The 25,255-nt window shown below is 41.6% G+C and overlaps 1 long non-coding RNA gene across 6 annotated transcripts in view; it reads right to left on the reverse strand.

The window, feature by feature from the left end:
• Window positions 1-14,369: 14,369 nt before the first annotated feature.
• Window positions 14,370-25,255, reverse strand: part of LOC106731881 (uncharacterized) — a 59,572-nt gene continuing 48,686 nt past the window's right edge. For all 6 annotated transcript variants that reach the window (XR_012906723.2, XR_012906716.2, XR_012906720.2 and 3 more), the window contains one exon: window positions 14,370-22,299. This is a non-coding gene — a long non-coding RNA (uncharacterized LOC106731881). The remainder of the gene's footprint in view (window positions 22,300-25,255) is intronic.

A 25,255-nucleotide genomic window follows, 5' to 3' on the forward strand; every position in this document is an offset into this window, starting at 1 on the left:
CACACCCAGGGATGCCAAGGCCCCACACTCACGCTCCTGGGAGACAGTTGGGACGGCGAGACCCCCAAGCCTGAGCCCTGAGCTTCTCTTCCCTCTTCCTCCCCTTGCATTCCCCTACCAACTCCCTCCTCCCAGGTTTCCCCCTCCCCTTTCCCACCTTCTTTTCCCAGTCTCACCTCAGTTTCATTCCCCTCCCCCACTCCAGTTTTGTTCAATAAAGAAGCTTTGTTGTAATGAACACACGTGTCTTTTATTGTACAGCAGGAAGGGAGGGGGGTTAGGAAGGGGTAAGTGGAAGGACATGAGGGAGGAAAGAGGCACAAGCTCCCAGTGGGGCATACCAGGGAGACTGTTACTGCCTGCAGAATGTGCTGCTAGGCTCACAGCAACACATCAGGAGAAGCACCAGAGTGCCCAGGGGTGGCTCCTGTTCCATGCTGCAGAGTGTTGTGGTGTCCTGAGTGAGGGCAACCACATCACGCAGAATAAAAATGCTTTGCTGTCCCTCGGTGAGGTAGGCAAGCAAGCAGGGAAACCTTAGAACCGGCTGTCCGGAGGGTCCCTTTAAGCACAGGTCTCAGATACCTTGTGTGGCTGCTGCCTGAAGCTAACTCCTGACCTGATGCCCTGCCAGAACCATTTCCAGCTGGCCGTAAATGCGATTCAGCATCCTATCAGTGTGGACACGCTATTTCAAAATAGAAAAACACTATTTTGAAATGCATTTTGTGTCTAGATGCGTTATTTCAAAATAACTATTTCAAAATAACTATTTTGAAATTAGATATTTCAAAATAATGCTGTAGTGTAGACATACTCTAAGTGACTAGGCAACAAAATGCTAAATGAAATTTAATGTTGATAAATGTAAAGTAATGCACACGGGTCCAGCAGCCAAGACACTGGGTGTGGGGCTGGAAGCAATATTTCCTGGTGTGTGGGGTGGCAGATGGGAATCCAGGCGCAAGAGTGGCAGCCTGGACCCTGGTGCATAGGGCCATCAGCAGAGCCACCAGCATGTGGGATGGCAGCTGAGGACCTGGGGGTGCTGTAGCACACCACCACTCCCTCCCACACTTCTACTTCCCGCTCCTATTTGTCTCTCCCCTTGTGGGTTCCAAGACAAATTACTCCAAGAAGCAGTCATTTATTGTGTCTAGAAATGTTCTCTTTGCATCCCTTGCTGAGGTGACATTTGCTGAGTCAATATAGGGATAGCTGAAATCCCCCACTATTATTGTATTTTCTGCCCTTGTAGCTTCTCTGGCCTTCCTGAGCTTTTCACAATCGCTCTCACCATCTTAGCCAGGTGGTCAGCAGTATATTCTCACTGCCATACTCTTGTTGTTCATGCATAGGATTTCTCCCCAGCGATTATATGGTAGTATTTGATTCATTTAATATTGTTTTAGTTTCTTTGATTCTGCTTTCTTTTACTATAGCACCATACCCTAATCAGTGCAACCTGCTTTGCCATCAGCATTCCCTGAAAGCTGAGCACTTGAGGCAGCCACAGAGGGGCGATTTTCATGCTGCCCATCTGACTAACAGAGGGTACGTCTACACTACAGCGCTAGTTCGAACTAACTTAGTTCGAATTAGTTAATTCGAACTAAGCTAGTTCGAACTAACGCATCTAGAACTAAAAACTAGTTCGAACTAGCGTTTTGCTAGTTCGAACTAGTAAGTCCACATTGAGTGGACTCTGAACAGGGCTTAAGGATGGCCGGAAGCAGTGCCGGCAGGGCATAAAAGGAGGACTTAGAGCATGGAGATACTGTCTCAGGCTAGCCGAGGGCTGCGCTTAAAGGGTCCCGACCCCCACCCCGGACACACAGTTCTAAGGGGTGCCCCGCTTGCAAAGAAGTTCTGGCTTGGAGTGCCCTGAGTGCCCACACTGGGCACATCACAGCACTCGGCCATCAGCCCGGCTGCACTTGCCGCAGGCTGCCATCTGGGGAGAGGGAGTAATTGGGGGGCTGCAGGAGAGCTTCCACCCCCAGAAGCCCGCAGAGCCAGCCCAGTCCTCCCCATCGGGGGCTCGTACCCCATTCCTCCCTCACCTCCTTCCACTTGCCCTTCCCTAGCCCCCCTTCTTCTTGATGTACAAAATAAAGATAACGTTTCTTCCAACATTGACTCTGTCTTTATTGAAAAAAACTGGGGGAGACTGGGAAAAGGAGGTGGGAGAGGGGAAGAGAAAGGCTGGGAGAGGGGAGGGCAACTAACATGATCAGGGGTTGGGAACAGGTCCCAGATGAAGAGAGGCTACAGAGACTGGGACTGTTCAGCTTAGAAAAGAGGAAACGGAGGGGGGACAGGATAGAAGTCTGTAAAAGCAGGGGTTGGGTGGAGAGGGTGCATTCAGAAAAGTTCTTCCTGAGATCCCATAAAGAAGGACTAGAGGACACCAAAGGAAAGGAATGGGTAGCAGGCTTGAAACTAGTAAGAGAAAGTTGTTCTTGACAAAGCAAATAGTTAACCTGTGGAACTCCTTGCTGCAGGAGGCTGTGAAGGCTACAACTAGAACAGAGTTTAAAGGGAAGTGAGATCAAGTCATGGAGGTTGGGTCCATGGAGTCCTATTAGCCAGAGGGTAGGAGTGGTGTCCCTGCCCAAAGTTTGTGGAAGGCTGGAGAGGGATGGCACGAGACAAATGGCTTGGTCATTGTCTTCGGTCCATCCCCTCCAGGGTCCCTAGGGTTGGCCGCTGTGGGCAGACAGGCTACTGGGCTAGATGGACCTTTGGTCTGACCCAGGACGGCCATTGTAAGCTCAGGGCTCAGTGTCGGGGGTCTCAGTGGACCCCCTTGATTTTCATGCACACCTGGTCCTGGGTGGCCAGGCTGGCAGCTCTCCTGCCCTAGACGGCCACTTTCCTGTGCCTAGTGCGGAGATCGTGGACAAGGTCCACGATGTCCGCACTAGCCCAGGAAGGTGCCCGCCTCTTGCGGTCCAGGGCAAGCTCCCGGGAGCCGCCAGCCTGGTCCCGGCAAGAGGGGGTGGGCTGGGGGGCATCGGGTGGGTGGCTCTGTGCCGTGCCAGGTGCAGGGTCTGCTAGCTGGGTGCTGGCAGGCTTGCACCTGGCACGGGCACCGTAGCCAGCCCGTGCCCCTTTAAGGGGTCCGGGGCCGGGAGGGGGCATAGAGTTTCCCTGGTGTTGGCCAGAGTGGCCACCAGGGAAACCTGGGGAGGGCTAGCCTCCCACTAGTTCGAACTAAAGGGCTACACAGCCCTTAGTTCGAACTAGCTAGTTCGAACTAGGCGTTAGTCCTCGTAAAATGAGGTTTACCTAGTTCGAACTAAGCGCTCCGCTAGTTCGATTCAAATTCGAACTAGCGGAGCGCTAGTGTAGCGCATAGGAAAGTTAGTTCGAACTAACGTCCGTTAGTTCGAACTAACTTTCTAGTGTAGACATACCCAGAGAGTCCACAGCCAGCAACTGTGTTTCTATTGGCAGTGCACATCCACACAAGCCTTGGTGCACATAACAAAATCAATTCTGCACATGGATAGGAAAAAATAGAGAACATTGCCTGACATTTCTACATATTTTCTATTCTGATCTTGTATATCCTGGTGTTCCACTGATTATCCTTGTCCCACCAAGTTTATATGATTTATAATAATTTCAGCAAATGTTAGCCATTCTAGTTCACCCATCTTAGTATTTAGACTTCTATATGATCACTTGTACATTTGTTATTTTCAACTGCTTGCCTTCATGTGTTATATTTAAATAGGACTCTTTTACATTTGACTTTTTTTCACTAGCTCCTGCCTGCATTTTATCAATTTCTTTCTTATCCTTTCCAATCAGTTATAAAGTTCTCCCTTTAATAAATTCATCCCAGAGGGATGTTTCTGCCTGAACTGTATGCCCTTCTGCACCTGTTGGCTTTTTCCCACATCTTAGTTTCAAAAGTTTTACTTCAAACACATGCTTAATTCTTGTGATGCTTCATCCCCATATAATTTATGGAAATATGTTTTTGAATATGCTAAATGCAAAGCAGGGCAAGTAATCTATCATTCAAGAGCCTGTAATCCCCTAAGCATGTATATTCTATTTGTGTGCATGTATCATTCTTTTATGTAAAGTCAGAAATATGAAGTGTAAACCTGTTTTATTAATTCTAGGTCTTCTAAGGGCATATCTACACTAGGAATTTATTTCAAAATAATAATTCCCAAAATAACTATTTCAAAATAGCATGTCCACACTACAGGGTAGCCTCAAAATTAGTTCAAGGCAGGCTTTCTTAATGTGAACACGCTACTTTGACTTAGAGCCCCAGGAAGCACTAGGGAGTAATTACTTTGAATGACTCTGGGGAGTAGTTATTTTGAAATAACAGCATAACAGCATCCACACTCCTGCTATTTTGAAATAACTATTTTGAAATAAGTGTTATTCCTTGTGGAAAGCAGGAGTTATTATTTCGAAATAACCAGCCCCTTATTTCAAAATAATGGGCTTGGTAGTGTGGATGCTCTGCTTGTTGTTTCAAAATAAGAGGAGTTATTTTAAATAACCCCCTGGTGTAGACCGGCGCTAAGTGAAAGCCATTCGTGGTACTTAAGGAACTCGGTGGCCTGGTGCTCAAGACAATGAACTGTAAAATAGTTTTGTTTTTATAGTAAGCCCAAACTGTGGTTGGTTCTATAAAGACATGTGACCATGCTACTTGGTGCTGGAATCTATCTTGAATTTGATATTTTTCCATAGGAATGGGGAGAATTGAACAAAGGGGGAAATTCTACTTAAGAACGGGAGAACAAACAAGGTTTGTCTTCAGCTGGCTTTTGAAACTGCCTCTCCACTCTACGAAGATACACATGAAGAGACCTGAAAATGAAAAACCCTAAGGAGAGGAAGCAACTATTAGACACAGGCCAGAGAAGAGATCAGCTGTGCCCAGAAGGATTTTACCTGAAATAAGTACTAGGGTGAGAAATAAAATTTGAAGCAATTTCCCTTAGTGTATTAGGCTTAGTTGGCCAGTTTTGTTTATTTTAGGTTAGTAACTTGCTTTGATCTGTCTGTGTTCATTTGTAATAACTTACATCTTATTTTTATCTTTTTCTCTCTATAAAAAGCTTTTTCCTGCCGTGCATCAAAATGATGTCATCAGGCTCTCTGGCCATGGAAGTGGCCAGAAGGGGGTTGGCAAGCATAGTGAACATGGGGCTTAGCCTGCTAGTACTTAGTAAAAACAGTTTTTAATTATTAGTGAACCCAGTTTAAATAATTGTTACCTGTGGGGGAGCAACAGCTGTGCATATCTCTTGTACATTGATAGAAAAAGCTTCTAAGTTCACTCTCTTTGTGTAAAACTTACGTACAGAGTAAGATGGATTTATTTGGAGTTTTGATCCTCCTTGGGCCTGTGCTCCTGGGTGCTTGACAAGTCCCTGTAGCTGAGCCCTCCCAAAGCTGAGCTGGTTCAGTGTCAGTGTTATTCTGTTGGGGGGCTGTTACCCCAACTCTGTGCCTCTTCTGGGGAGACAAGGCCTTCTGGCCCAGGAGAACAGGTGATGGGGCACTCTAGAGGGCAGGTAGGTGGGCTCAGTGGTATGATTAGCAGACCAGTTGACAGTCTCAAAGGGATCTCTGTAATCCAAATCATCACAGTTCTTATTGACTTTATGTGCTCCTCTTAAAGCATTTATTTATTATTTTGATTTATTAATTATTTATATTAGCATGGCACTTAGGGACTCCATTGTGCTAGGCACTGTACAAACAAGGAACTTACAATCTAAATATGAGACAAGAGATGGATATAGGCCAATGGGAGAATACATAGAAAAAAGACAATATTGATCAGTATGACAGGCTGTGGGATCAGTAACTTAGTAATTGTGACTGTTTTTTGGCCTTTGCTGAAGGAGTTAATAGACAAATGTGGGCTCTCTAAGTTTCGAGATAATGTATCTGGATAGGGCTTGAAAGGTTCCATGAATTTCCATTTGTTCACTAATGGATGGGGAAAATGTGTATTTCAACATGATCTACTGATGAATTGTGAGCAGTCACGAGTTTAGCTGTAAATGGAAATACTACCCTCGGTGGTTGTAATTGGGCCTACAAATTTACTGTAATTGTGAGCTCATACTGTGAAAAGTGAGTAAAAGTTCATAAAAATGTTACAATAACTTAAAACAGTAACTATGGATGGGGAAAGTTGCTAACGGGGAACAGACTGAATTAATCCAAACAAAACAATCCACTGATGTAACTCAAGATCACAACAGTAACCAAGAGAAGGTTAATGGACTGGAAATTAATGAACCAAAATTGGTGTGTCACAAATGAGTCCTAATTATTGAACAAATTAAGGAGAGGACGGGCTAGTCCAACCATTACTACCTACTGGGGCTCTAAAAAGCCAGACTTCCTATGAAAAATATGATGGACACAGCTGAAGCAAAGGGGAACCTGGGTTAACTGAAAGTCAAGAAAAGGGGAAGGAGCAAGCTTCACTATTATAGCAGCCATACCCACTGTTTCCTACAACTTCTGACTTTGTTCTTCCTATTCCTGAGGGATGTCATGACCAGACTAGGGCAGAGGGTGGGAAAGAGAGAGACCCAGATGACACTATCACCTTTGCCAACTTTGGCTAAACCCTGAATACCACCTGGTATGCTAGGCTTTGTCTCCCCTCCAACTTCCCAGTGTGTCCTTTTTCTTCTCTACCCTATTTCTTTTCTTTCCTAACTCTCTCCTTTTTTCTTCTAATAAAAGTGGCTCAGCTGGCTATGATTGCATAGTTGGTAACACCGCTGCAAGTCTGTGACCAAAAAGGCAGCTAAATGCAATGCTCTAAATTGGTATAAATTTGCAAGTTCAGAGTCATGGATAAGATCTTATATTCCGTCTCTTTTTTTCCCAGCAAAGTTGCAAATGAGAGTCAACACTGAAGAAAGAAATTCTGCTGTTTTTTCCTTTCCTTGTGCGCATGTGTTTGAGATTTTGTTTTGTTTTTCTAGGAAACAGGATGAGTCTTTAACAACCACAACACCCCTATTCATCTAAAACGACTTCTTTTTTCTCAAAAGAGGATAAGTGTTACTATCTTTAACACCATCCAAAAACTGTCAGGTTTTTTTTCCTTCTATGGTCTCTCTTCAACAAAAGGGAAAAGGAACAAAATGTTGTTAAAATGAAAGTCTTACTTAAAGTATTTGAAATGTAAAGTTTTAACCTTTTATTAAAGATACAGAAGAAGGAAAAATAGTTCACAGTGTTTAAGTGTTTGCCACAGTAATAAGCAGGCTGAGATCTGTGTATACTAAATCTTGTTTAATGCTGTTTAATTAGGACAGCAAAAGGATCATGTTAACACCTCTGACTCTTTGGGACTCTATTCCATTCATATTAATAAAACAGCTCAAGGCTGATGTGGGTGATGCCTAAGGACATCCATGGGTCCCAGTTATCTCTAAATTAGGTCATCTCTAAATTAGGTCAAATTAATGGTCTTTTCAGAAGTAAAGCACTTTTAGTTGTGATCACTGTATAATAAAGGGGCTCATTTCCATGTATCAAAGCAAGTCTAAAAGGAGAGAGAAGAGATCAGTTCTTTATAATCAATCAATTAACAGCACTTGACTGATGCTAAAAGACAAGATGTGCTGTATGATAACCAAAGTTGCTCAGCACATTCCAGCAGCAGAGAGTTTTCTCACCAAAATGATATTGTCAGTAATCTTTAATTAAACAGGCTTCTTGGTAGAATCATACTCTTTATCCAAAGAAAGAAAGGTGTTCTTGCATTAAAAGGATATTAGTCTTTCCAGCACATTATGGAAGTCTGTCTTATTTAATGCTTTTGAATTAACTGGCCTGCTGCCAACCCAGCTCTCCCATCAATCAGGGATATTTTTGTTGTGTTTTGAAAAATGAACACCCTAGTTTTTACATCTTTCCTGAGAGAGAGCCAAATTCTGAGAGTGCTTTCAGTATTAGGAGGTGAGGGTGTTCACCTTCTCAGGGTCTGGCTTCAGGTCCTCAATCAGGGACTCGATTCATGATAACCCTCACCTATGTCCATTCATTCAGGTGTGACAAAAGGGAGTATGCTACAGTGAATGAACTTTCTTTCTATCAGTGCTGCAGTTGGTCTTGGGCATTTACACAACACGAAACATGAGTCTTAATGCTTAATTCTTCCATGCTGTCCAGTGAGTAAAGTTCTGTTCTCCCATTCTCCCAGAGACAGGCTCTCTACTGGTAATATCACGTTAAAGTGCTCTCTCTATCACTGTGATAGTTAGAAATGGGCTTGAACTTGCAAAACTCTGGATCTAGAATTCAAACAGCCTCTAGCTCAGAGTTACAGTATAGTTTCAGCGCATAGGAATGTTTAGAAACATAGGAACAACAGTGGAATTTGGATCCAGATGAGGGCCTGGATTCCAAATTGCAACCAGAACAGAAAGTTTTAAAAAGCTTAGGCCAAAAAGTGGATTCTCACTGAAGCAAAACATTGCCAAACTCCTATTTTAATTTCAGAATATAGTACCACAAGTGCACCCCAACCTGCCATATGGTGGATCTATAAGAAAGTAAGATTGTGTGCATGTGCATATAAATAAACAATCTAGAGCACAAAGAGTAATTCAGCATCTCTAAAATAATCAATTTGTATGATAGGGAATGGAATGCATGCAGTCAGGAAACACTGTTGTTAAAAGGTAACTTTTTTTAAAGGAAAAAGGGAGGGAAATTGGCTGTATTAATTGTACTTGAGATTTCTTAGGGCACAATGGAAATGAATTATAATGTAGAAACTGTTCAATGAGCCTTTTTGTTTTTTAAAAATGGAATTAACAATAAGGTTCTAACTGATGTATTTGGTGTCCTCCCGCTTACAAAATAACTGATTAGTCAGACTTGCCCAATCAACTATATTCAAGATCGGTGGTCCCTCTTAAGAATATAATTCTCTGCTGGCCTTTTTGATTGGCCCACCACACTTGTGAGCAGACAAATTGCCCACTAGTGATTCTACTCACACAGTGCTGGGCAAAGGACCAATCGCTCTTATCATTTTGCAACTAACAGTTACTATTGATTCTTTTTCTCTTATTATTTATGTTTCCTCATTTTTCTTCTGTTCTTTGCTCTCCTGTTACTTTAACTACTGATTAGCCTTTCCTTGTCCTTTCCAAGGGCAATGAATTTTAACAGAAAATTGTAAGAGAGTTTAGTGCTTCTAAGGCCTTAGTAAGTGGGGAAAACAATAGCACTGGCTTGAGCCATGTATAATATAGGTTTGCTTTGTTCATGCTTCCTGACATCTCTGCCAGTATCACTTTCATATTTGCTTGGCAATATTCCAGTTATTCTAGTCAATGGGCCCTTCTTTGATGGTACCAAAATAATACAGTAACATATTTACAGCGCTTTACAGATATAACTTATACTCTAAAACCTAATTCAAATGTGAAGTGTTTTTGCACCTGTGATTCGAGCTATAATTTGAGCTCACAAGTGACATGGTCAGATTTTATGGCAGCGGTGGTCATATCAATATCTTGGCTGCAGCAATGCCTAATATCATTTTTCCATATAAGCAACTGCTGTAGTCTAAGGGATGTCATTAAGACTGCAAATAGGAGAAGATGTGGTCTTCCAGGTCTGCACTGCAGCCAGAGGTGTGACTGCAGCTAAAAACAGCATGCATTTAAAAATAGCAGTGAAGACACAGCAGAACAAGCTTTCAAGCCCACCTGGAAACCTGGATATTTTGTTACTTCCTAGCTCATGCTGGGCTCTCTTCCAGTGCCATCACTGCTTTTTTCAGCTGTGCGAGCTACATCAAAGCTAGCATGGGTACACTTGAGACATAAAACCAGACAAGAAAGACAGACACTGTGACTTATGCAATCATGTTCACAAGCCAATCTCTCTTAAGATGTGGCCCATGTTACAGAAGATTTGAGAATTCCCAGACTAATGGAATGTTTAAAAATCAATGCTTGATCATTCCCAAATCCTACAAATGACTACTAACCACTGCAGCTCTCAATTCAAAAGTTAAAATCTTAAAATTGGGGATTCAGGGAAATAGAAATCTTTGCATATTAAAGCACTGCATAAATATTCATAAAATCAATGTAAAACTTTCCTTTTAATAACCCATTTTCCCTGTGGTGGGGTTGTATTACTATGCAGAGCTGGCTTTTTCTCACTCTGTGGGCTGGCAGTAGCTGGGTGTGCTGTAGAAGTGATGCTTACTGCCCAAGGAACAATTTGGGTCTTAACCTCTGGCTTGGTTTGCAAAATGAAGCACTATTCTAGAGGGATCTTTGCCTCTCTTCTTTTGGATGGGCAGAATGTGCTAGGATATTTGAATGACACCTGGAAGAACTGTACTGTACTGTCAGGCTTCCTGGTGAGGACAGTGGAAAATACATCTTTTTCAAGAAAGCACACTGTTAAATTGTTGGAAGATCCTTTGAACAAACCTTTTCTCCAGAAAAGGTAAGAAACTAAAACTTTCATGAGTTTTTGACTCCTCTATAATTCTTCTTTACCTCATTCCCACACCAGTGTTCAGACATTGCTGCTCCTGGATGCTTTCCTTCGCCTTGCTTAGACCTTGTTATCTCTGAGTGGAGTTTCCTTTCAGAGGGCTACAAAGGAGCTGAGATCTATTTACTTTTTCTTTGAATTCTATACAATGATATCTTTTGCAACTCCACAGGTAATTGTATGGGGAGCTTTGGCATAATTTCTGGTTCTATCAACTGGCTCACATCCAGATGGACTTTGAGTTTTAGAATAATATTGATTTTCCCAGAAAAGTATATTCTTGGTTGCTAATACATCTGTATAGTATATAGATTTACATTGTAATTGGATCTGCTTGTTAATATAGTGCACATTTCTCATATAATTCTGTTGAGATTAATCAACTCCAAAACAACCAGCCCATTCACACTAGAAGATGTTTGTGAGTTTGCAGAAAGAAAAATCATACAATGTTTAAAAACATACTGAGACAATCAAGGACATATACAGTTAATGAAGAAACGTATCTTCCAACATCTGAGCATAGCAGGCGGGCAAAAATATGGCTTTCTTACGTTCCTCAACTGGACTCAGGTACTGGTGGGAATATAATATTTTTTTCTCTCTCTAATTTCTTTCCTTCTTGACTGTGTGCATGTGGGTATGCACGTGCCTGTGTCCATTTATACTTCTTTTTTCTGGTTGTTTTGGTGTGTTTTTCTGGTAGTTTTGGTGTTTACTTCTAGTGTGGAGTAATTCTAAAAATCCTTCTTTGTATTTGTTACTGGGGGCGGTGGGAGGAAGGGAGATATAATTTGTCTGAGTCATCACTGATTAGTGAGAAATCATCTATTTAATTTTTTTTAAATATTTGGTGTGTCTATTTTGAAGGTCACTTCCCTTCTTTTAAAGACTTGAAATTGTACATGTGTTTAATACATGAATTTTCAGTATTTGTTTCTGGCTTGGTAATATTTCTCTACTAAAAATGTCAAATAACAATAAAGAAAAAAATAATCTATATGATATGATGCCTACATTCCCCAGAAAGCTATATCCTTGTATAATATGTTGTCATAGATCATGTCAGGTGTTATTGATGCATATTTTCTCATACCAAAAACCAAACCAAACTTTGATGTATGATATAGTACAATAAATGGAAAAAGGTCTCTTTGAGCACGGTGTCCTTGCTACCTATGATAATTACTTAGCATGTTCAACCTTTCTATAACTCGTTTAAAATATTGAATAATAGCCCATACACCAGTGAAATTATAAAAGGGCCAACCATCGATACGATCAGTTTGTCTAAAAAGACAGACAGTTACTCTTCCCATGAAAATGAATGTACTGTGGATCAGAAGTGGTGCCTGTGTGTTCTCTACTTCTCAGGAAGGTGATTCTCTGTGTAGTACGCTGTCTGGAACACAGAAGATATGAGACTAGTCTACTGTTGCCATCTAGTAACATTATTCTTTCAGCTCAAAGGGCTTGTGGTGATGAAAGTCCCAGATTGACATTGACAGATGAGCCATGTTTAGGGTTGTTATATCTGTACAGGGGAGCCGACAGCCTTCATAGGCCCTTGGGCAAGGTACAAAGGGGGGCCCAGCTGTGCATTCCCTCAGCACTGCCCAGAGTGTGGTGCAGCACCCCCAATCCTTAGCCGTGCCTGGAGAGCGTGGCATGGTATCCAGCAGCAATTGAAAGGGCCTGGGACTCCAGCCACTTCTGTTGCTCTTTTGGCAGCTGCAGCTGCTGGAGCCCGGGGCCCCTTTGAATTGCTGGGGCCTGGGACAACTGCCTCCTTTGCCTGCCCCCTCATCAGTGGGTTTGCATCTGTACTATCATACTTGAATGTAGGATTGGCTGCTGAAGTTGACATGAGGATCCTTGGCTCTGTGGTATTAGAACCAGGCCATCCACAAAGGATTTGGTCTAAAGTAAACATTTTTCTATTGTATTATTACAAAAGTACACATTTTGCTGCCATTATTTAAACATGTCCTTTCTATATATATAAAATTGCCCTATAATTAAAATTCCTAACTCTCGGGATTGTTGAATACCCATTCCTATGTTTTGCCTCCTGTGAAACATTTTAACTACATTGACAATGAAACTAGCTAGTTTGGGTGATTGAATTCATCTGTTCACAAAAGGCAGGCTCAGAATATAGTGCATTGCAGAGTTTTGGTCCTTCTAGTTTCTATCATGGGGTCAAATCCTGTGTTGGTGAGAAGAGTCCTATGGAAATTAATGTAAGTCTACAGAAGCTGGATTCCAAATACATATATTTAAAAATTATTGAACCTTTTCTTTAGCTGCTGTAAATTGGAAGTCAATATAAGAATGCTAGTTCACACCATCTGAGGATCTGGCCCTCTTCAAAATGTAAATATGGTAAAGGAACTCAACACTCTATGTGGACATGGGATTTAGGCTCTATTCAGGGTGATGGCATTGTCATTAAGAACATGACCCTTCCTTTCAGATGGATGAGAAGTGACAGCTGGAGGAGAAGAGGACAGTTGAGAGACAGGGGCAGGAGTGGGGAGCCTGAGAGAGAGAGAGAGAGAGTCTGGGATTAAATGGAGAAAGGTAGGGCAGAGGGACAGTTAGAGGGAAACCAGGACTGAGACTGAATGGAGAGGCTGATATTGGGCAGGACAGACTGACATGCAGATGAGGGCGTGTCAGCTTACAACTGGTTAGTCAAGTCATTCCGTGTCTAATGGAATGTTCCTGAGCATGTGTGCCTATATGTTCATGATCCAATTGGAGCCAATTGTCTCCCATCCTGGAAACCCAGAACAAAAAGATCCTTTGGATCTGGTCTGATGTGTACACCTGCAAACAAGCATCACTGGAATCAAGTCTATCTCTACAGGAAGTTGTCAGAGGTGCTTTGAGGCTCAAAGAATGATTTGGGTGCTCGACAGAATCCAGAGAGAAATTTGGGAAGAGGAGAACCTTGAATTAAAATCAGATAAATAACAACCTGTTAGATAATAGCCAAACGTACAGGTTGACGCTCTCTAGCTAGACACTCTCTGGTCCAGCAACATCCATGGTTTTAGTTACCCAGATGTCCACTATCATGGGGTGGCCAAGTTTCGGACAGTGACATAAAGTTTGCTTACAGCCACCAGTCCTGGCTCTCCGTGTTCTGTGGTGTTATATAGCTGTAATTTACCCCTAAATGTCTTCTAAAGAGCCCTGTAAGCAGTGGAAGTGCTGGTAATAATGCTAGACAACATTGACCTCCTGGGGTTTGACATTCTCTGGTTTGGCACCTGTTAGGTCCCTAGGGTGCTGGACTAGAGATGTTCAATCTGTATATATATAGAGAGAGATTTTTTTTTATTTAGAGGGTTATATTTAATGAAATATACTTAGTGGTGAATTATAATCAGTTTGTGTGTTCATGAAAATCTTTTATTGTTATATATATTCTTCATCTATTTTATGTTAGTGCACCTAATGTAGGTAGGTGGAATCCAGTTCCATTTGTTCCAGTTTAAATAATATTCCCTGTTCTGCTGGGTAGGGTTGGATTTGTTTTGGACAACCAGTTGTATTGTCTTGTCTACTATCAAACAACCTTTTATCACAGTGTAACTCCCCTTCCCTTCTGCTTTCACCCACTGAGTGAATTACACCACCACTGTGAGGGACTAATGCTAAATCTTGGTCATAGTTTTGAAATGGGTGACCCACAGATGTACTTCAAATGATAAAATGATAACCTTACTCTTAGATGTCGCTTTACAATACATGTAATAAATCAGCCATTTAAAATAGCATTTAGCATAACACGTTCAAAAATATGAGTTCTGATGTAAGTTTAGAAAATGACTAATTTTATTAGAGGAAAGTGTAATTTATTGACTTTATTACCATGGCAAAGCTTTGGAATTCAAAACAATTATTCTTTATTATGTGTCGTGTATAGTTTAAATAGTGGAAAATTAAGAGCTGTCTAAGGGGAGGATATTGGAGCTTTTCCAAGGAAGTTGCAGGATGGCATAGTCATTTTTAGCGTTATGGCCTGGTGATACAAATGCAATGAGGATGACAAATGGTTTGTCAGAAACCAATGTATGTGACTTCCTTAGATTTGGAGTATGCATGGAAATTGAAAATCCAAAAGGTTTTCATATTGTACTGAATTGCTGGAATCAATGACACCTGTGAGAGGTCGGGCTTTTTCCTGAAATACAGATTGCCTCCTAATAAAAGATTAGATGAAGGGGAAATGGAAAATAATTTATAATTATTTGTATAGCAATAGCAGGTAGGAGCTGCAGTCATGGACCCAGACTTTATTCGACTAGGTGGTGCACAATTGAGGCAGACCCAACCCCAAACTCTGAATTCAGCTTTGTTTTTCCTTACAGGCTACTTTTATGCAACCACTGTCTAGTTATTAGAACACAGAAGAACCTTAGTATTAATTTTGACTGATAATTGGAAGACTGGGTATGAATGCTGAATTTTGGGAGAAGGTAGAGCTGATGAAAATTTTTGAATATTTCCTAATGTTGATGAAATTGTTCACTGAAATTCTGATGGGGAGAAAAAAATAGATTGAATTTTTTTTTTGCAAATGTTTACTTCCCCCCTTTTTTTTTTTTTACTTCAGGGTGCTGGAAAATGTTCACTGAAAATTTTGTAAAAATGTTCACAAAAATGATCTCTTGTTTTTTGGACCAGCTTGAAGAGTAGCTGAACAAACATGAATAAGAAACCGGTGATGATGATGATAAATGTACTCCACTTTTAACCAATTGCTGATTAATTGCTGCTGAGATTGTCAGATTTGATGTCAATTGAATGTTAGGAAAGAACAAAAGGTTACAGGTAGATGAGAAGCATATGTTAAACGGAGTGATACATCATTTAGAGCTTTTTTGCCCCTGGAATACTATCCACTAAAAGCATTCTCTACAATGAGGAGTTTATATAATTTCTCTAATCTGTTTTATACGCGGCCCGTCAGCATAGCATAGAGGCTGTTCTGATGTAGCAACAGTGTAAATGTCAAGTGCTTCTCTCCTGCAGTGTTCTTCAGAGTGTTCATTCATACCAGGTGAAGTTTGTTTCTGTTTGGACTTTGTCCAGACTGCTCTTGTAAATATGGCCATTGTTATATGTTTATATGTAAGAAAAGAACATGCTCAAGCAAGGTTGTGGCTTTTAAGTAATGGTACAGAGTAGGCAGGTGTTGTGGAGACATGCTGCTTAAAGAGAAGGGCAAGATAAATTGTGTCCTTGCAAAATCAGACCCCTGGCCATAAGTGAGAGTCATAAATGAACCTAGAGGTGAAAAGGAAGAAAAAGATGACAATGATTTGGTTATATGGTTACTCAGCAAGGTGTGGGTATGTTACTTTAATTTTTTCACTTGTGGGAGATATGGTAGGAGTTAATGTACAGGAGGAATTTTAATGAAGAGAAGTAAGTGGCCAGGTGAACTTGTTTGGGGAGGGCATATCATGAGCTGGGGAATGCACAGGAGAATGTAGGTGGAAACAGGAGATGGCTGTTAATGGGCATAATGGATGGCATTACTGGAGAAGTGGAGATGGTGCAGTGAACATGAAATGAAACAGAAATGGAGATGTCACATGCTAGTATTTTTTGCTGCTTGAGTGAATGACTTACATAACTAACCAATAAAGCAGGATACCTAGATTGTGAATTGCAATTATTACAATCAATATTACTATTTAAACTTTGCTTTTAATTAACATTTAAGCACAATACTTGCTTTTCATGAGACTAGTACTTTTGAATGTTTGTGACAAAGGCTGAGAACATGATCAATTGGAAATTTGCTTTAAAATGTCAATATTCAGGGAAAAATTATGCCACTGTATGTTGGTCTTGCATTATGTGTTTAAGAAATATGTGAGTAGGCTGATGTTCCGCTAGAGCAGATGTAAATCACTGCAGCCAATAACTAATTTTGAATTGCTGTGTTAAACGGACAGTAAGACCAAGCTTGTGAAACACAGAGATCCAAATCATAACTGATGTATCTCTACTGATACCAGGAATAATTTATGTAGCCCAGTGGCTATCTCAGACTTGACTGCAGTAATTACAGAAGAGCTCAACAATAACAAACCCCCTGCCCCTACTCTCATTACTCACAACCTGATCCAGATGGGAATTGTGGTAAAGTTCAGTTTAAATTAGCTGCTTTTTAATATATTCTTATAATCATTTGAAAGGCTCATTTCAAAGATATCACATAGCTAACAGGGTGGGAGCCCTTCTGAGAGTTCAAATAGCTGAGAGAGATTAACTCATTAAATAGCTGCACATCACTCAGCAGTTGACTCTCTTGAAGAATGTTTATGGAATTGAGGAAGAATCTTCCCTTTGAAAATGCTCCTGTTCTTTAAACCATTTGCTGAATTCTATATATATATGAGAGAGAGAGAGAGAGAGAGAGAGAGAGAGAGAGAGAGAATGAATTTCCTCCTTGGAGGATTTTGAGGTCCTTTTACTATCACAAAAAATGAACTGGTGTGATAAGAAAAAATCTTCCCTATCTGCATCCAGAATATTCAGATACCTATGGCCAGAGTTGTTAGGTAGTAGGTTATATGGGAGGTGGGGGGGAATTTTGGTGTGACCTACATCATGGCTTTTGTGTCACAGGGTGGGATTCCTTTTTAGGGAATTGGGCTGAACTCCACTGATGGCTAATTAGCTATCTCCTACATGCTGGATTTATTTTTTGATACTCGCATAACCATTACATCACAATGGCATTGACAACATACATGGGGTTCCCTACAACTTGATTGGAGAGAAGTGAATCCCAGCCCAGATGTTTAGAGATCAGCTGCCAAAGCCAAAGATAACAAACCAAACCATTCTTAAACACCGGCAACTGTAGCAGATATCTTAGAATCAGCAGATTTGCTGCCAACGCCTCAGAATGTCAAAGAGCAAGATAGAGGGATAATTTGCTGTTCACATGATCATCACTTGAAAGACCAGCAAGGAACTCAGGCAGGGGAGAGACACCTATTGAGAATAGATAGGGCCTCATGCAGGATCTTGACTTGGGAAAAAGACCTGGGAGGTAGCAAGGTAGCATGACTTCTTTTATTTGTTTTCTGTTGAATTGTTTTGGTTTGAGGAATAATCCTATCCCTGAAGAAAGGGACTGAAATTTTGCCACTGTTGGGAACATTAAATGATACACCAGCCAGTGAGATGGTCCTCTGTGTTACCCTATAATGAGCCTTCTTTTTTTCCTAAATACATTCCCCAAACACCTACTTTAGAAAGGTACTTCCTGCAATTCCTGGGAAGGATGAATTGCTGCAGTAATGCTGTTTGCAGGCACAAGTGCTGCCTTATGACGGCAGTCTGAAAATGACATCAGGGACCCCATTTTTCAATAAGGCTGCCAACTTTGGCCAAATTGGACGAGTTTCTTGAGATTTCATCACAAGACATAATTTTAATTAAAGATTAATCTTTAAATCCTGTGAACTCCAGGGCAATCCTAGAGGGTTGGCAAGCCTAATTTTCGAACAAAGGTGTCTGAAAGCAAGCACAGAGACACGCAAATCAGGTGCATCCCTTCAGTAAGATGCACATAAACAATGAAATGCAGGATCTGTACATTCATTTCTATATTTATCTATTTTCTGAAGGCACAGAACTATATTTGTTAGATACTGTGCTCTAAAATAACTTTACTGAAGAGGGAATCTCATTGAAAATGTTTTTTTTCTTATAATTGATGCTTTTCACTTATTTTCTCAAAGTTTTCTTGAACATCTTTCCCTCTGTAGAATTGTGTTTAAAGATTGTGTGGTTGGCAATCAATCCTCTGAAAGACTTCTCTGATTAAAGGATGCCCTGTGAAAGAACTCTTCAAATATCAGGGGTCTTTCATACTTCTCATATTTAGTGCTAAGCAAAGATCGTCACATTTTTTCAAATGTCACAATGTTGATTGAAAATGTTTGTCTATATTTTCTCCATAATTTTTTCAATCAAAATTATAAACGCATGATTTTTTCATTAGTAAGGAAAACTGTATCTGAAACTCCTTCCCCAATAAAAAGTAAGTCCTTTCTAGATTATTTTAACTATCAGAAAACAAGTATGATTAGTACATATGGCTTGTTTAGTCACATTGTAAGGCATACTCAGCCTTCTATGCTGCAGTAAGTCACTAATTACACTCCCAAATTTGTTGCAACAATTATATGTGGCCCTGAACATTTGGCGTTTTAAATGTTGGCTTTCAATTTTTTCTTTCTTCTAGTTTATTGTTGTTGCAGCAAATCTTGTTGTGTCAGAGAACTTTCCCACCATCATGGAATATAGTAACAGTAATGCAATGGCAGAAGTCCTTGGTGAATAATTAACCATGCATCCTTGAGATCTGGGCCCATTCAAAGGCAGTCCAACATTTGGTCAGATATGACAGAGGTAATCAATCAAACTAGAAAGGAACAGAGCAGTAGCGGTGTGCTTCAGTGATAGTTTTTCTTGGCTGTAGGTTTGCTTCTATAACACCACAGGAAATGGAGACTGAGAGGAGTGCCAGAAACCAATCCATGCCCAACTGGGTCTAATATCACCTATGTCAGATCATATTGTACCCCAAGAAAAAAACAATATGAGAAGAACATCATGGCTACCTTCTGCCCAGTAGCTACTTGCTGTAGCAAAGGAAATCAGGAGGAGCCAGAAAGAGGGAAAAGTCCCATGCATGCTGGACACTTTCTCATTATAGGCACTGCTAGATAATGTCAGTGGTGTTCCATGAGAATGCGTAGTAGATAACAGTTTGGGGTAGCTGGATGATACTCATATCTCAGAGGGTCAGACACATGACTGAATCATGCAGAACAGGCTGCCTTCAGTGAGAGAGAGGGGAGAGTGGGTTGTGTGAGCCTGTGGGATAGGGGTCCTTCACAACACCTAACTAAAGAGTGCGTTATACGATGCAGGCTAGTGAGAAGAAAAGACTCCTGGCTGGGTCCCAGGGACAAAGCAAAAAGTCACTATGTCCAAATGGGATGGGTAGGAAGAAAGTCAGCCTGTCTAGTGTCAGAGGTGGATGACTACATCTGGGAAAGGAGAGAGGAAAAATCTGCTTGGAGGGAGGCGGGGCAGAGGTAATAGGGAGGGCTAGGGCTGGAGTATCAGGTATCCAATACTGGCTTCTGTTGAGATCAGTGACAAGATTTATTGGTTCAAAAGCTTGCTTAATATTTACTATAAGGGACGCTGTCTTGTGTTGACCTAATACAGTAGTCAATGTGTAGTGTTAGCTGCGCTCTATTACAGAAATTAATGATGACAGATTTAACAATATTCTTTTGATACTCCCCATATGCTATGAGTAGGTTATGGACCTTAATCTACAATTTGAGCACTTTCATACTGTGGCATATTGCATGAGGAGTGCTCTAGATATGAAGAGAGTAACATAGCTTAGATTAGTGGCATAAACCAAGTGATTAATTGTGCTTTGAGGGGAAGAATTGTACCAGTTATTGTTCTTTGAGGTTATATTATAGTTGAAGTCTAGGGCTGATTGATCAAATGATCATTTTTAGCCATGCAACTTTTGAATCCTGGGTCTTATAATTGCTTCAGACTCCTGTTATTGATCTTCCATGCCAAAATAATTGAACTTTATGGCTGACCACTGATACTTACTGAGAAACCACATAATTACTCCCAATCAACCATGAGCCTACAGAAGCCAAGTTTGTGCATCTCCTTGGAATATCCTGTATATAAACATCCTTCTAAATGAATACAAGCTCTATAATGTTGCAGCCAATTCAGTCGTACACAAGCCCAGTCCTAACTTTAAAGATGTATCCTCAGACAAATAACTATATCACATAATAGTTAATTAGAGATACTTGATATGAAGATCTATAATAAAAATATATGCTTGAGTGTTCTCTTAGGAGGGCCCTACCAAATTCATGGTTCACTTAGATCAATTTCACAGCCATGTGATCTTAGAGTTGGTCAACTTTACGATTTCAGACTTTGATATGTGAAATGCAACGACAGGGATTCAGAGCCAAAGGGAATTGTAGGGCATGTCAAAGCTGTTGGGGGAGAGGGGACAGTGTTGCCCTACTCGCTTCTGCGGTGATTGTAGAGCCCAGCTCTGAAGGCAGTAGTTGCAGTGTCTCTTCTAGCTGGAGGAGGCTTCCACAGGTGGAGGGTAGGTGGTATCTCCCCAGTGCTGCTGGAAAGGCCCCAAACAGAACTCAATAACTGCCAGTCAGACTCAGGGTGAGTGGTAGGTTAACGCATGGGCCCAGGGATGCCAGGCAACTTAAAAATGGGTGTGTCAGCCCTGCTCTGACAGGAGCCATGGAGGCAAAGCCCCAAGCCCAGGCACCCCCATTGGAGTGGGGGAGGGAAGGGTGGAAGCCTGGAGCTCAGTCAAGAGCTAGGGGACGGGGCAAAAGCCCCAGGCACTGGCAGCCATCCTGAACTCAGGAAGGAACTTCATGGGGTGGAAACCCTAAATCTTGGTAGAAGCCTGGGCATCTCCAAGCCCTGGGAAAAGCCACTAGGAGAGGACAGCAGCCCAGAGCCTGGGCAGAAACTGCAGCAGAGGAAAAGGGAACGGAGGGTGATGGCAGCAGCAATCCAGGGCCTAGACGTCCTAAGCTTAAGCAGAAACCACGAGGCTCCGAGGAACTGAGCTCTGGCAGGAGCTGCAGGGGAGAAGTGAGGAGGCGGTGGCAGCAAATTAGAGCTCAGGGTTCCTGAGCTACGAGAGAAGGAACAGAGACCTGGAATGCCCAGAGTCCTGGCAGAAACTGCAGGGGAGGGGGGGAAGTAGCATCAATCCCAGAGCTGGAATCCAAAGCCCTGGCTGGAGCTCAGGGAGCCCTCAGCCCTTGCAGGAGCTGTGGGGGGAAGCAGCAGCAACCCCTGATCCAAGTGCCCCCGAGCCTGTGCTGGAGTCTGAAGCCCAGCTCTGGGGCTGCTTCAGCATGGAAGTGACCTCACCTCTGTGCTGCCTGTGGAAGTGGGTCTGATCTCCCTCCAAGAACAGCCCAGCAGGGGACGGAGAAGCCCTGTCTTTTTCCAACCCAGCTGATTTCTGGGAGATCAGATTTCAGGGGGCAGGGCTAATTTCAGGGTTTGTGACGTATTTTTCTCTGCCATGAAATTGGTAGGGCCTTACTTCTTAGGCATTCAAACTTGTTATAGCAAGCTTAATGCAGTGCCTTGACTGCAGTAAGGTTCCGCATAGGGGCAGCAGCACGCACAAGCTGTGGGATGTGGGCCTTGTTTTGTAATATATATTTGCTGGCCCCTGGAAGACTGATTGATGTTTCATAATGCTGTGACTACTTAGTGGAATCGACTTCTTATGTACAGTGATACCCAACGACTGGCAAAGCTCTCTCCTGGTTTACAGGAGAGAAAAGCATTGCCCTGTGTCGTCATCCCCTCCTTTATCTTTTTATTAGGTTTATTATCAAGAATAATATGTTGTCTTGTTTACACAAATAAAACAATGCCATTTCTATAAGCAGGCTCATACTTGTTCTCCATCTGAAGAGGTCCTGAGAGAAGATTACTAGTAGCAAAATACATCATGGCCACGGTCTTCTTCAAAAAGCTCACACTTTTTCTAACCTCAATAAAATCCCAACCTTTGTATTGAAGGAGGCTGAAAAATAGACAAGTCAAATTCTTGCCAACAAAGAATAAGTTTCTGCTACTTCTCTTTCCATCAACCTGAAACATAAACAAGAGTTTGTTTTGTAGAATAAGGTCAACAAGTCAAGAATCTTCACATCTTTCTCCCTTTGTTGATAGAAAATAAGATCTCTATATACAGATGACAGGGTACTTATGTGATAAATGTCTTAAGTGTAGGTAATGAAAACTTGATGCCAAGTTGAATAGCTTTTGCTGTCAAATTCATATATCAAACCCTACTTGAAAAAGTGCATTAGCTTCACTGGATCTTGTTTGCCACAAAGTCACTCTGTTGAATCTAGAACTTTTATTCACTGCATTTTTCCTAATATACTATTTTAGTAATTTATTTCCTTTAAGAGGAGGGAGACTTTAAGAAGCTGGTGTAATTTACACTTGATTTTGATAGCTACACTAATATCCAGGAACTGTAAGCACTGTAAATCCATTTTTGCAGGTTTTTCACTCTTTATTTTTACTGTCTTCCAAACATTTCTGCATGACTCATTGAAAGAGCCCTTCACAAAAGGATCAACTTCCTTGAGACTTGGACATCAGCAAAACTCTTCCTAACCCCAAGGTGGCACCGGCAGAGGAAAGTCACTATAATTACTAATGCTCAGCATGGACAAACCATACTTTCCAGACTAGATAGATCAGCACTTCCTGCCAAGCCTTTGTCTGCTTTTCCTTATCACCATGGTTCTCTTTTTAAGTGTGTAATTGTCAGCAATGGCTTTTTTCTTTATCTGTCTCTTTGCTTAGTTTCAACCCCATAACCACCATCGACAGAGACTACGACTCCATATCTGACACTGCATAGTAAGAATGCATGGAGTATTCCTCTTCACAAGCAGGAGTTATTTCAAAATAACAAGCCTGTTATTTCGAAATAATGGGGTTGGTAGTGTAGATGCTCGCCTTGTTATTTCAAAATAAGGGGAGTTACTTTGAAATAACTCCCTAATGTAGACACGTCCCCAGCTACTGCTTTTCTTAAAGGATAACAATAGGGGTTACAACATATCCAAAGTAATTTTTACTAATTCATTTTATACATAAAAATCCAGTTTTTAGAAATACTGACCTCTTCTAAAATGTCCATAATGCTGACTTGTGTGCTGCAGTGAGGACTGCCATTTTCCTGATATTTCCTAGGAAGGCGGTATGGCCAATGGATTTGCTCTGTGCCCTTAATTGGGGGTTGCCACGGACAATGACTTCCCCAAAGTTATACTGAGTTTGACCATCAGAGGAAGGGGGACTGGCTGTCTTTGTGCTGTTTTCTCCATTTTTGTGTCTCAAGGAGTGTGCCTACCTTCCTCTTGCCCAATTTTCCAGAGGTATGGCCAGTACCAGAGCCTGTTGGCCAATGGATCCCAGTTTTTAATCCCCATTTTGAGAGGAAGAGGCCAGTATTCTCCCCTCTTCCCCCAGTGTGTGGGAAAACAGTGGGTTGTAGTTTAGCCTCAGGCTACTGTGCATGTGTAAGTCTTCCCGCTCTGGTATCCATCCCTCGTGACTGTCATGGTGACCCTGTTGCTCCAAGAAAGAGAGGGGTCCTCAGAATGTGTCCCATTCTTCTGGCTTTGCTTCTTGCCTCTGCTCCTCATTGTGGAGGCTTGTAGCACCAAATCAGCTGGAGGATAGCTCTGGCTCACAGCAATCTGCTGAGCAGAGACCTATTCAAGCACATCCTATTCTTCAAACAAGCTTCCCTGCGGTGTTGTAGGTTGCTCAATGACATATTCTAGCAACCACTTAGTCCCCAGCATTCTGTGTGGTCATGGTCTGGTGATATGAATGGCTTCTGCCTTGAGAATTTATGCAGAAGGCACAGCTACTCACCCTTTGAGAATACTGTCAGTCTTCCAGTGACAAAGCCAATGTTGTAACCCCAGCACTGCTGTGATGTGCTAACTTGAAGCAGTCACAACCATGAAATCCTAGCAATGAATTTTGTATGATGTGGTTTCCTGCCTGCTGTCTATTTTGTACAATTAGCTGTACATTACAGTTTATCATTACAGCGCATATAGGATTTAAGTACACTGTGATCTTGCTTATGAAAAGAATGTGGAAATAGTAACAATAGTGTTTACATATATTTAATCTGAAGATCTCAAAGCACCTTTCCAAACATAAGGACTATGTCTACACTGGCGCAATCTTGCGCCAGAGTTATGCAAATGAGGCTAAGCGTGAAATATTGCTGAGCCTCATTTTCATACCTAATGAGCCGCCATTTTGTGGAAGAGGCTCTTGCGCTAGAAGGAGCTGTCTACACTGCCCCTTCTTGCACAAGAAAAACCCTCTTGCGCAATGCTGCTATGCTGATTATTTTCAGGAATAACGGCATTGCGCAAGAGGGCTTTTCTTGCCCAAGAAGGGGCAGTGTAGAAAGCTCCTTCTGGCACAGAGCCTCTTCCACAAAAATGGCGGCTCATTAGGTATGCAAATGAGGCTTGGCGATATTCCACGCTTAGCCTCATTTGCATTCTTCTGGTGCAACAACCCACCAGTGTAGACATAGCCTAATTTCGCAATAGATGTCTGAAGTGGCTACATATTATTGTAATCATTCAACTACGGGTAAATGGAAACCCAAGAGGCTAAGGCTCTGCTCTCCAGCCCATTGAATTCTATGGCTCACATTTTCAAAAGTAACTAATGATTTTGAATGTCCAACTTGTAGCTTATCAAGTTGTTTTGCCTATCATGCTAATAATATGGTTATGCTGATTTAGATTAATTCATTAATATATTAATAGTTACATTTAGAACACAGGGAATAGTTAGAGCTGTAATGCAAGAAATCTGCTAAAGGCTGTAACAGGCTGATGCAAGATCAGCAGAAGCTAAGGTTAACAGATTTCTGTGGTTGAGACACTGATCTCACCCAGACATAGGTCATAGCATATTTAGAGCTTTCCTGGACTGAAAAGGGGAACTTATGTCTGGGACCTTTCACCTATATAGGATGGTAGGGAAA

Source organism: Pelodiscus sinensis, chromosome 12 (genome assembly GCF_052426305.1).
Source record: "Pelodiscus sinensis isolate ZL-2025 chromosome 12, ASM5242630v1, whole genome shotgun sequence".
NCBI lineage: Eukaryota > Metazoa > Chordata > Testudines > Trionychidae > Pelodiscus > Pelodiscus sinensis.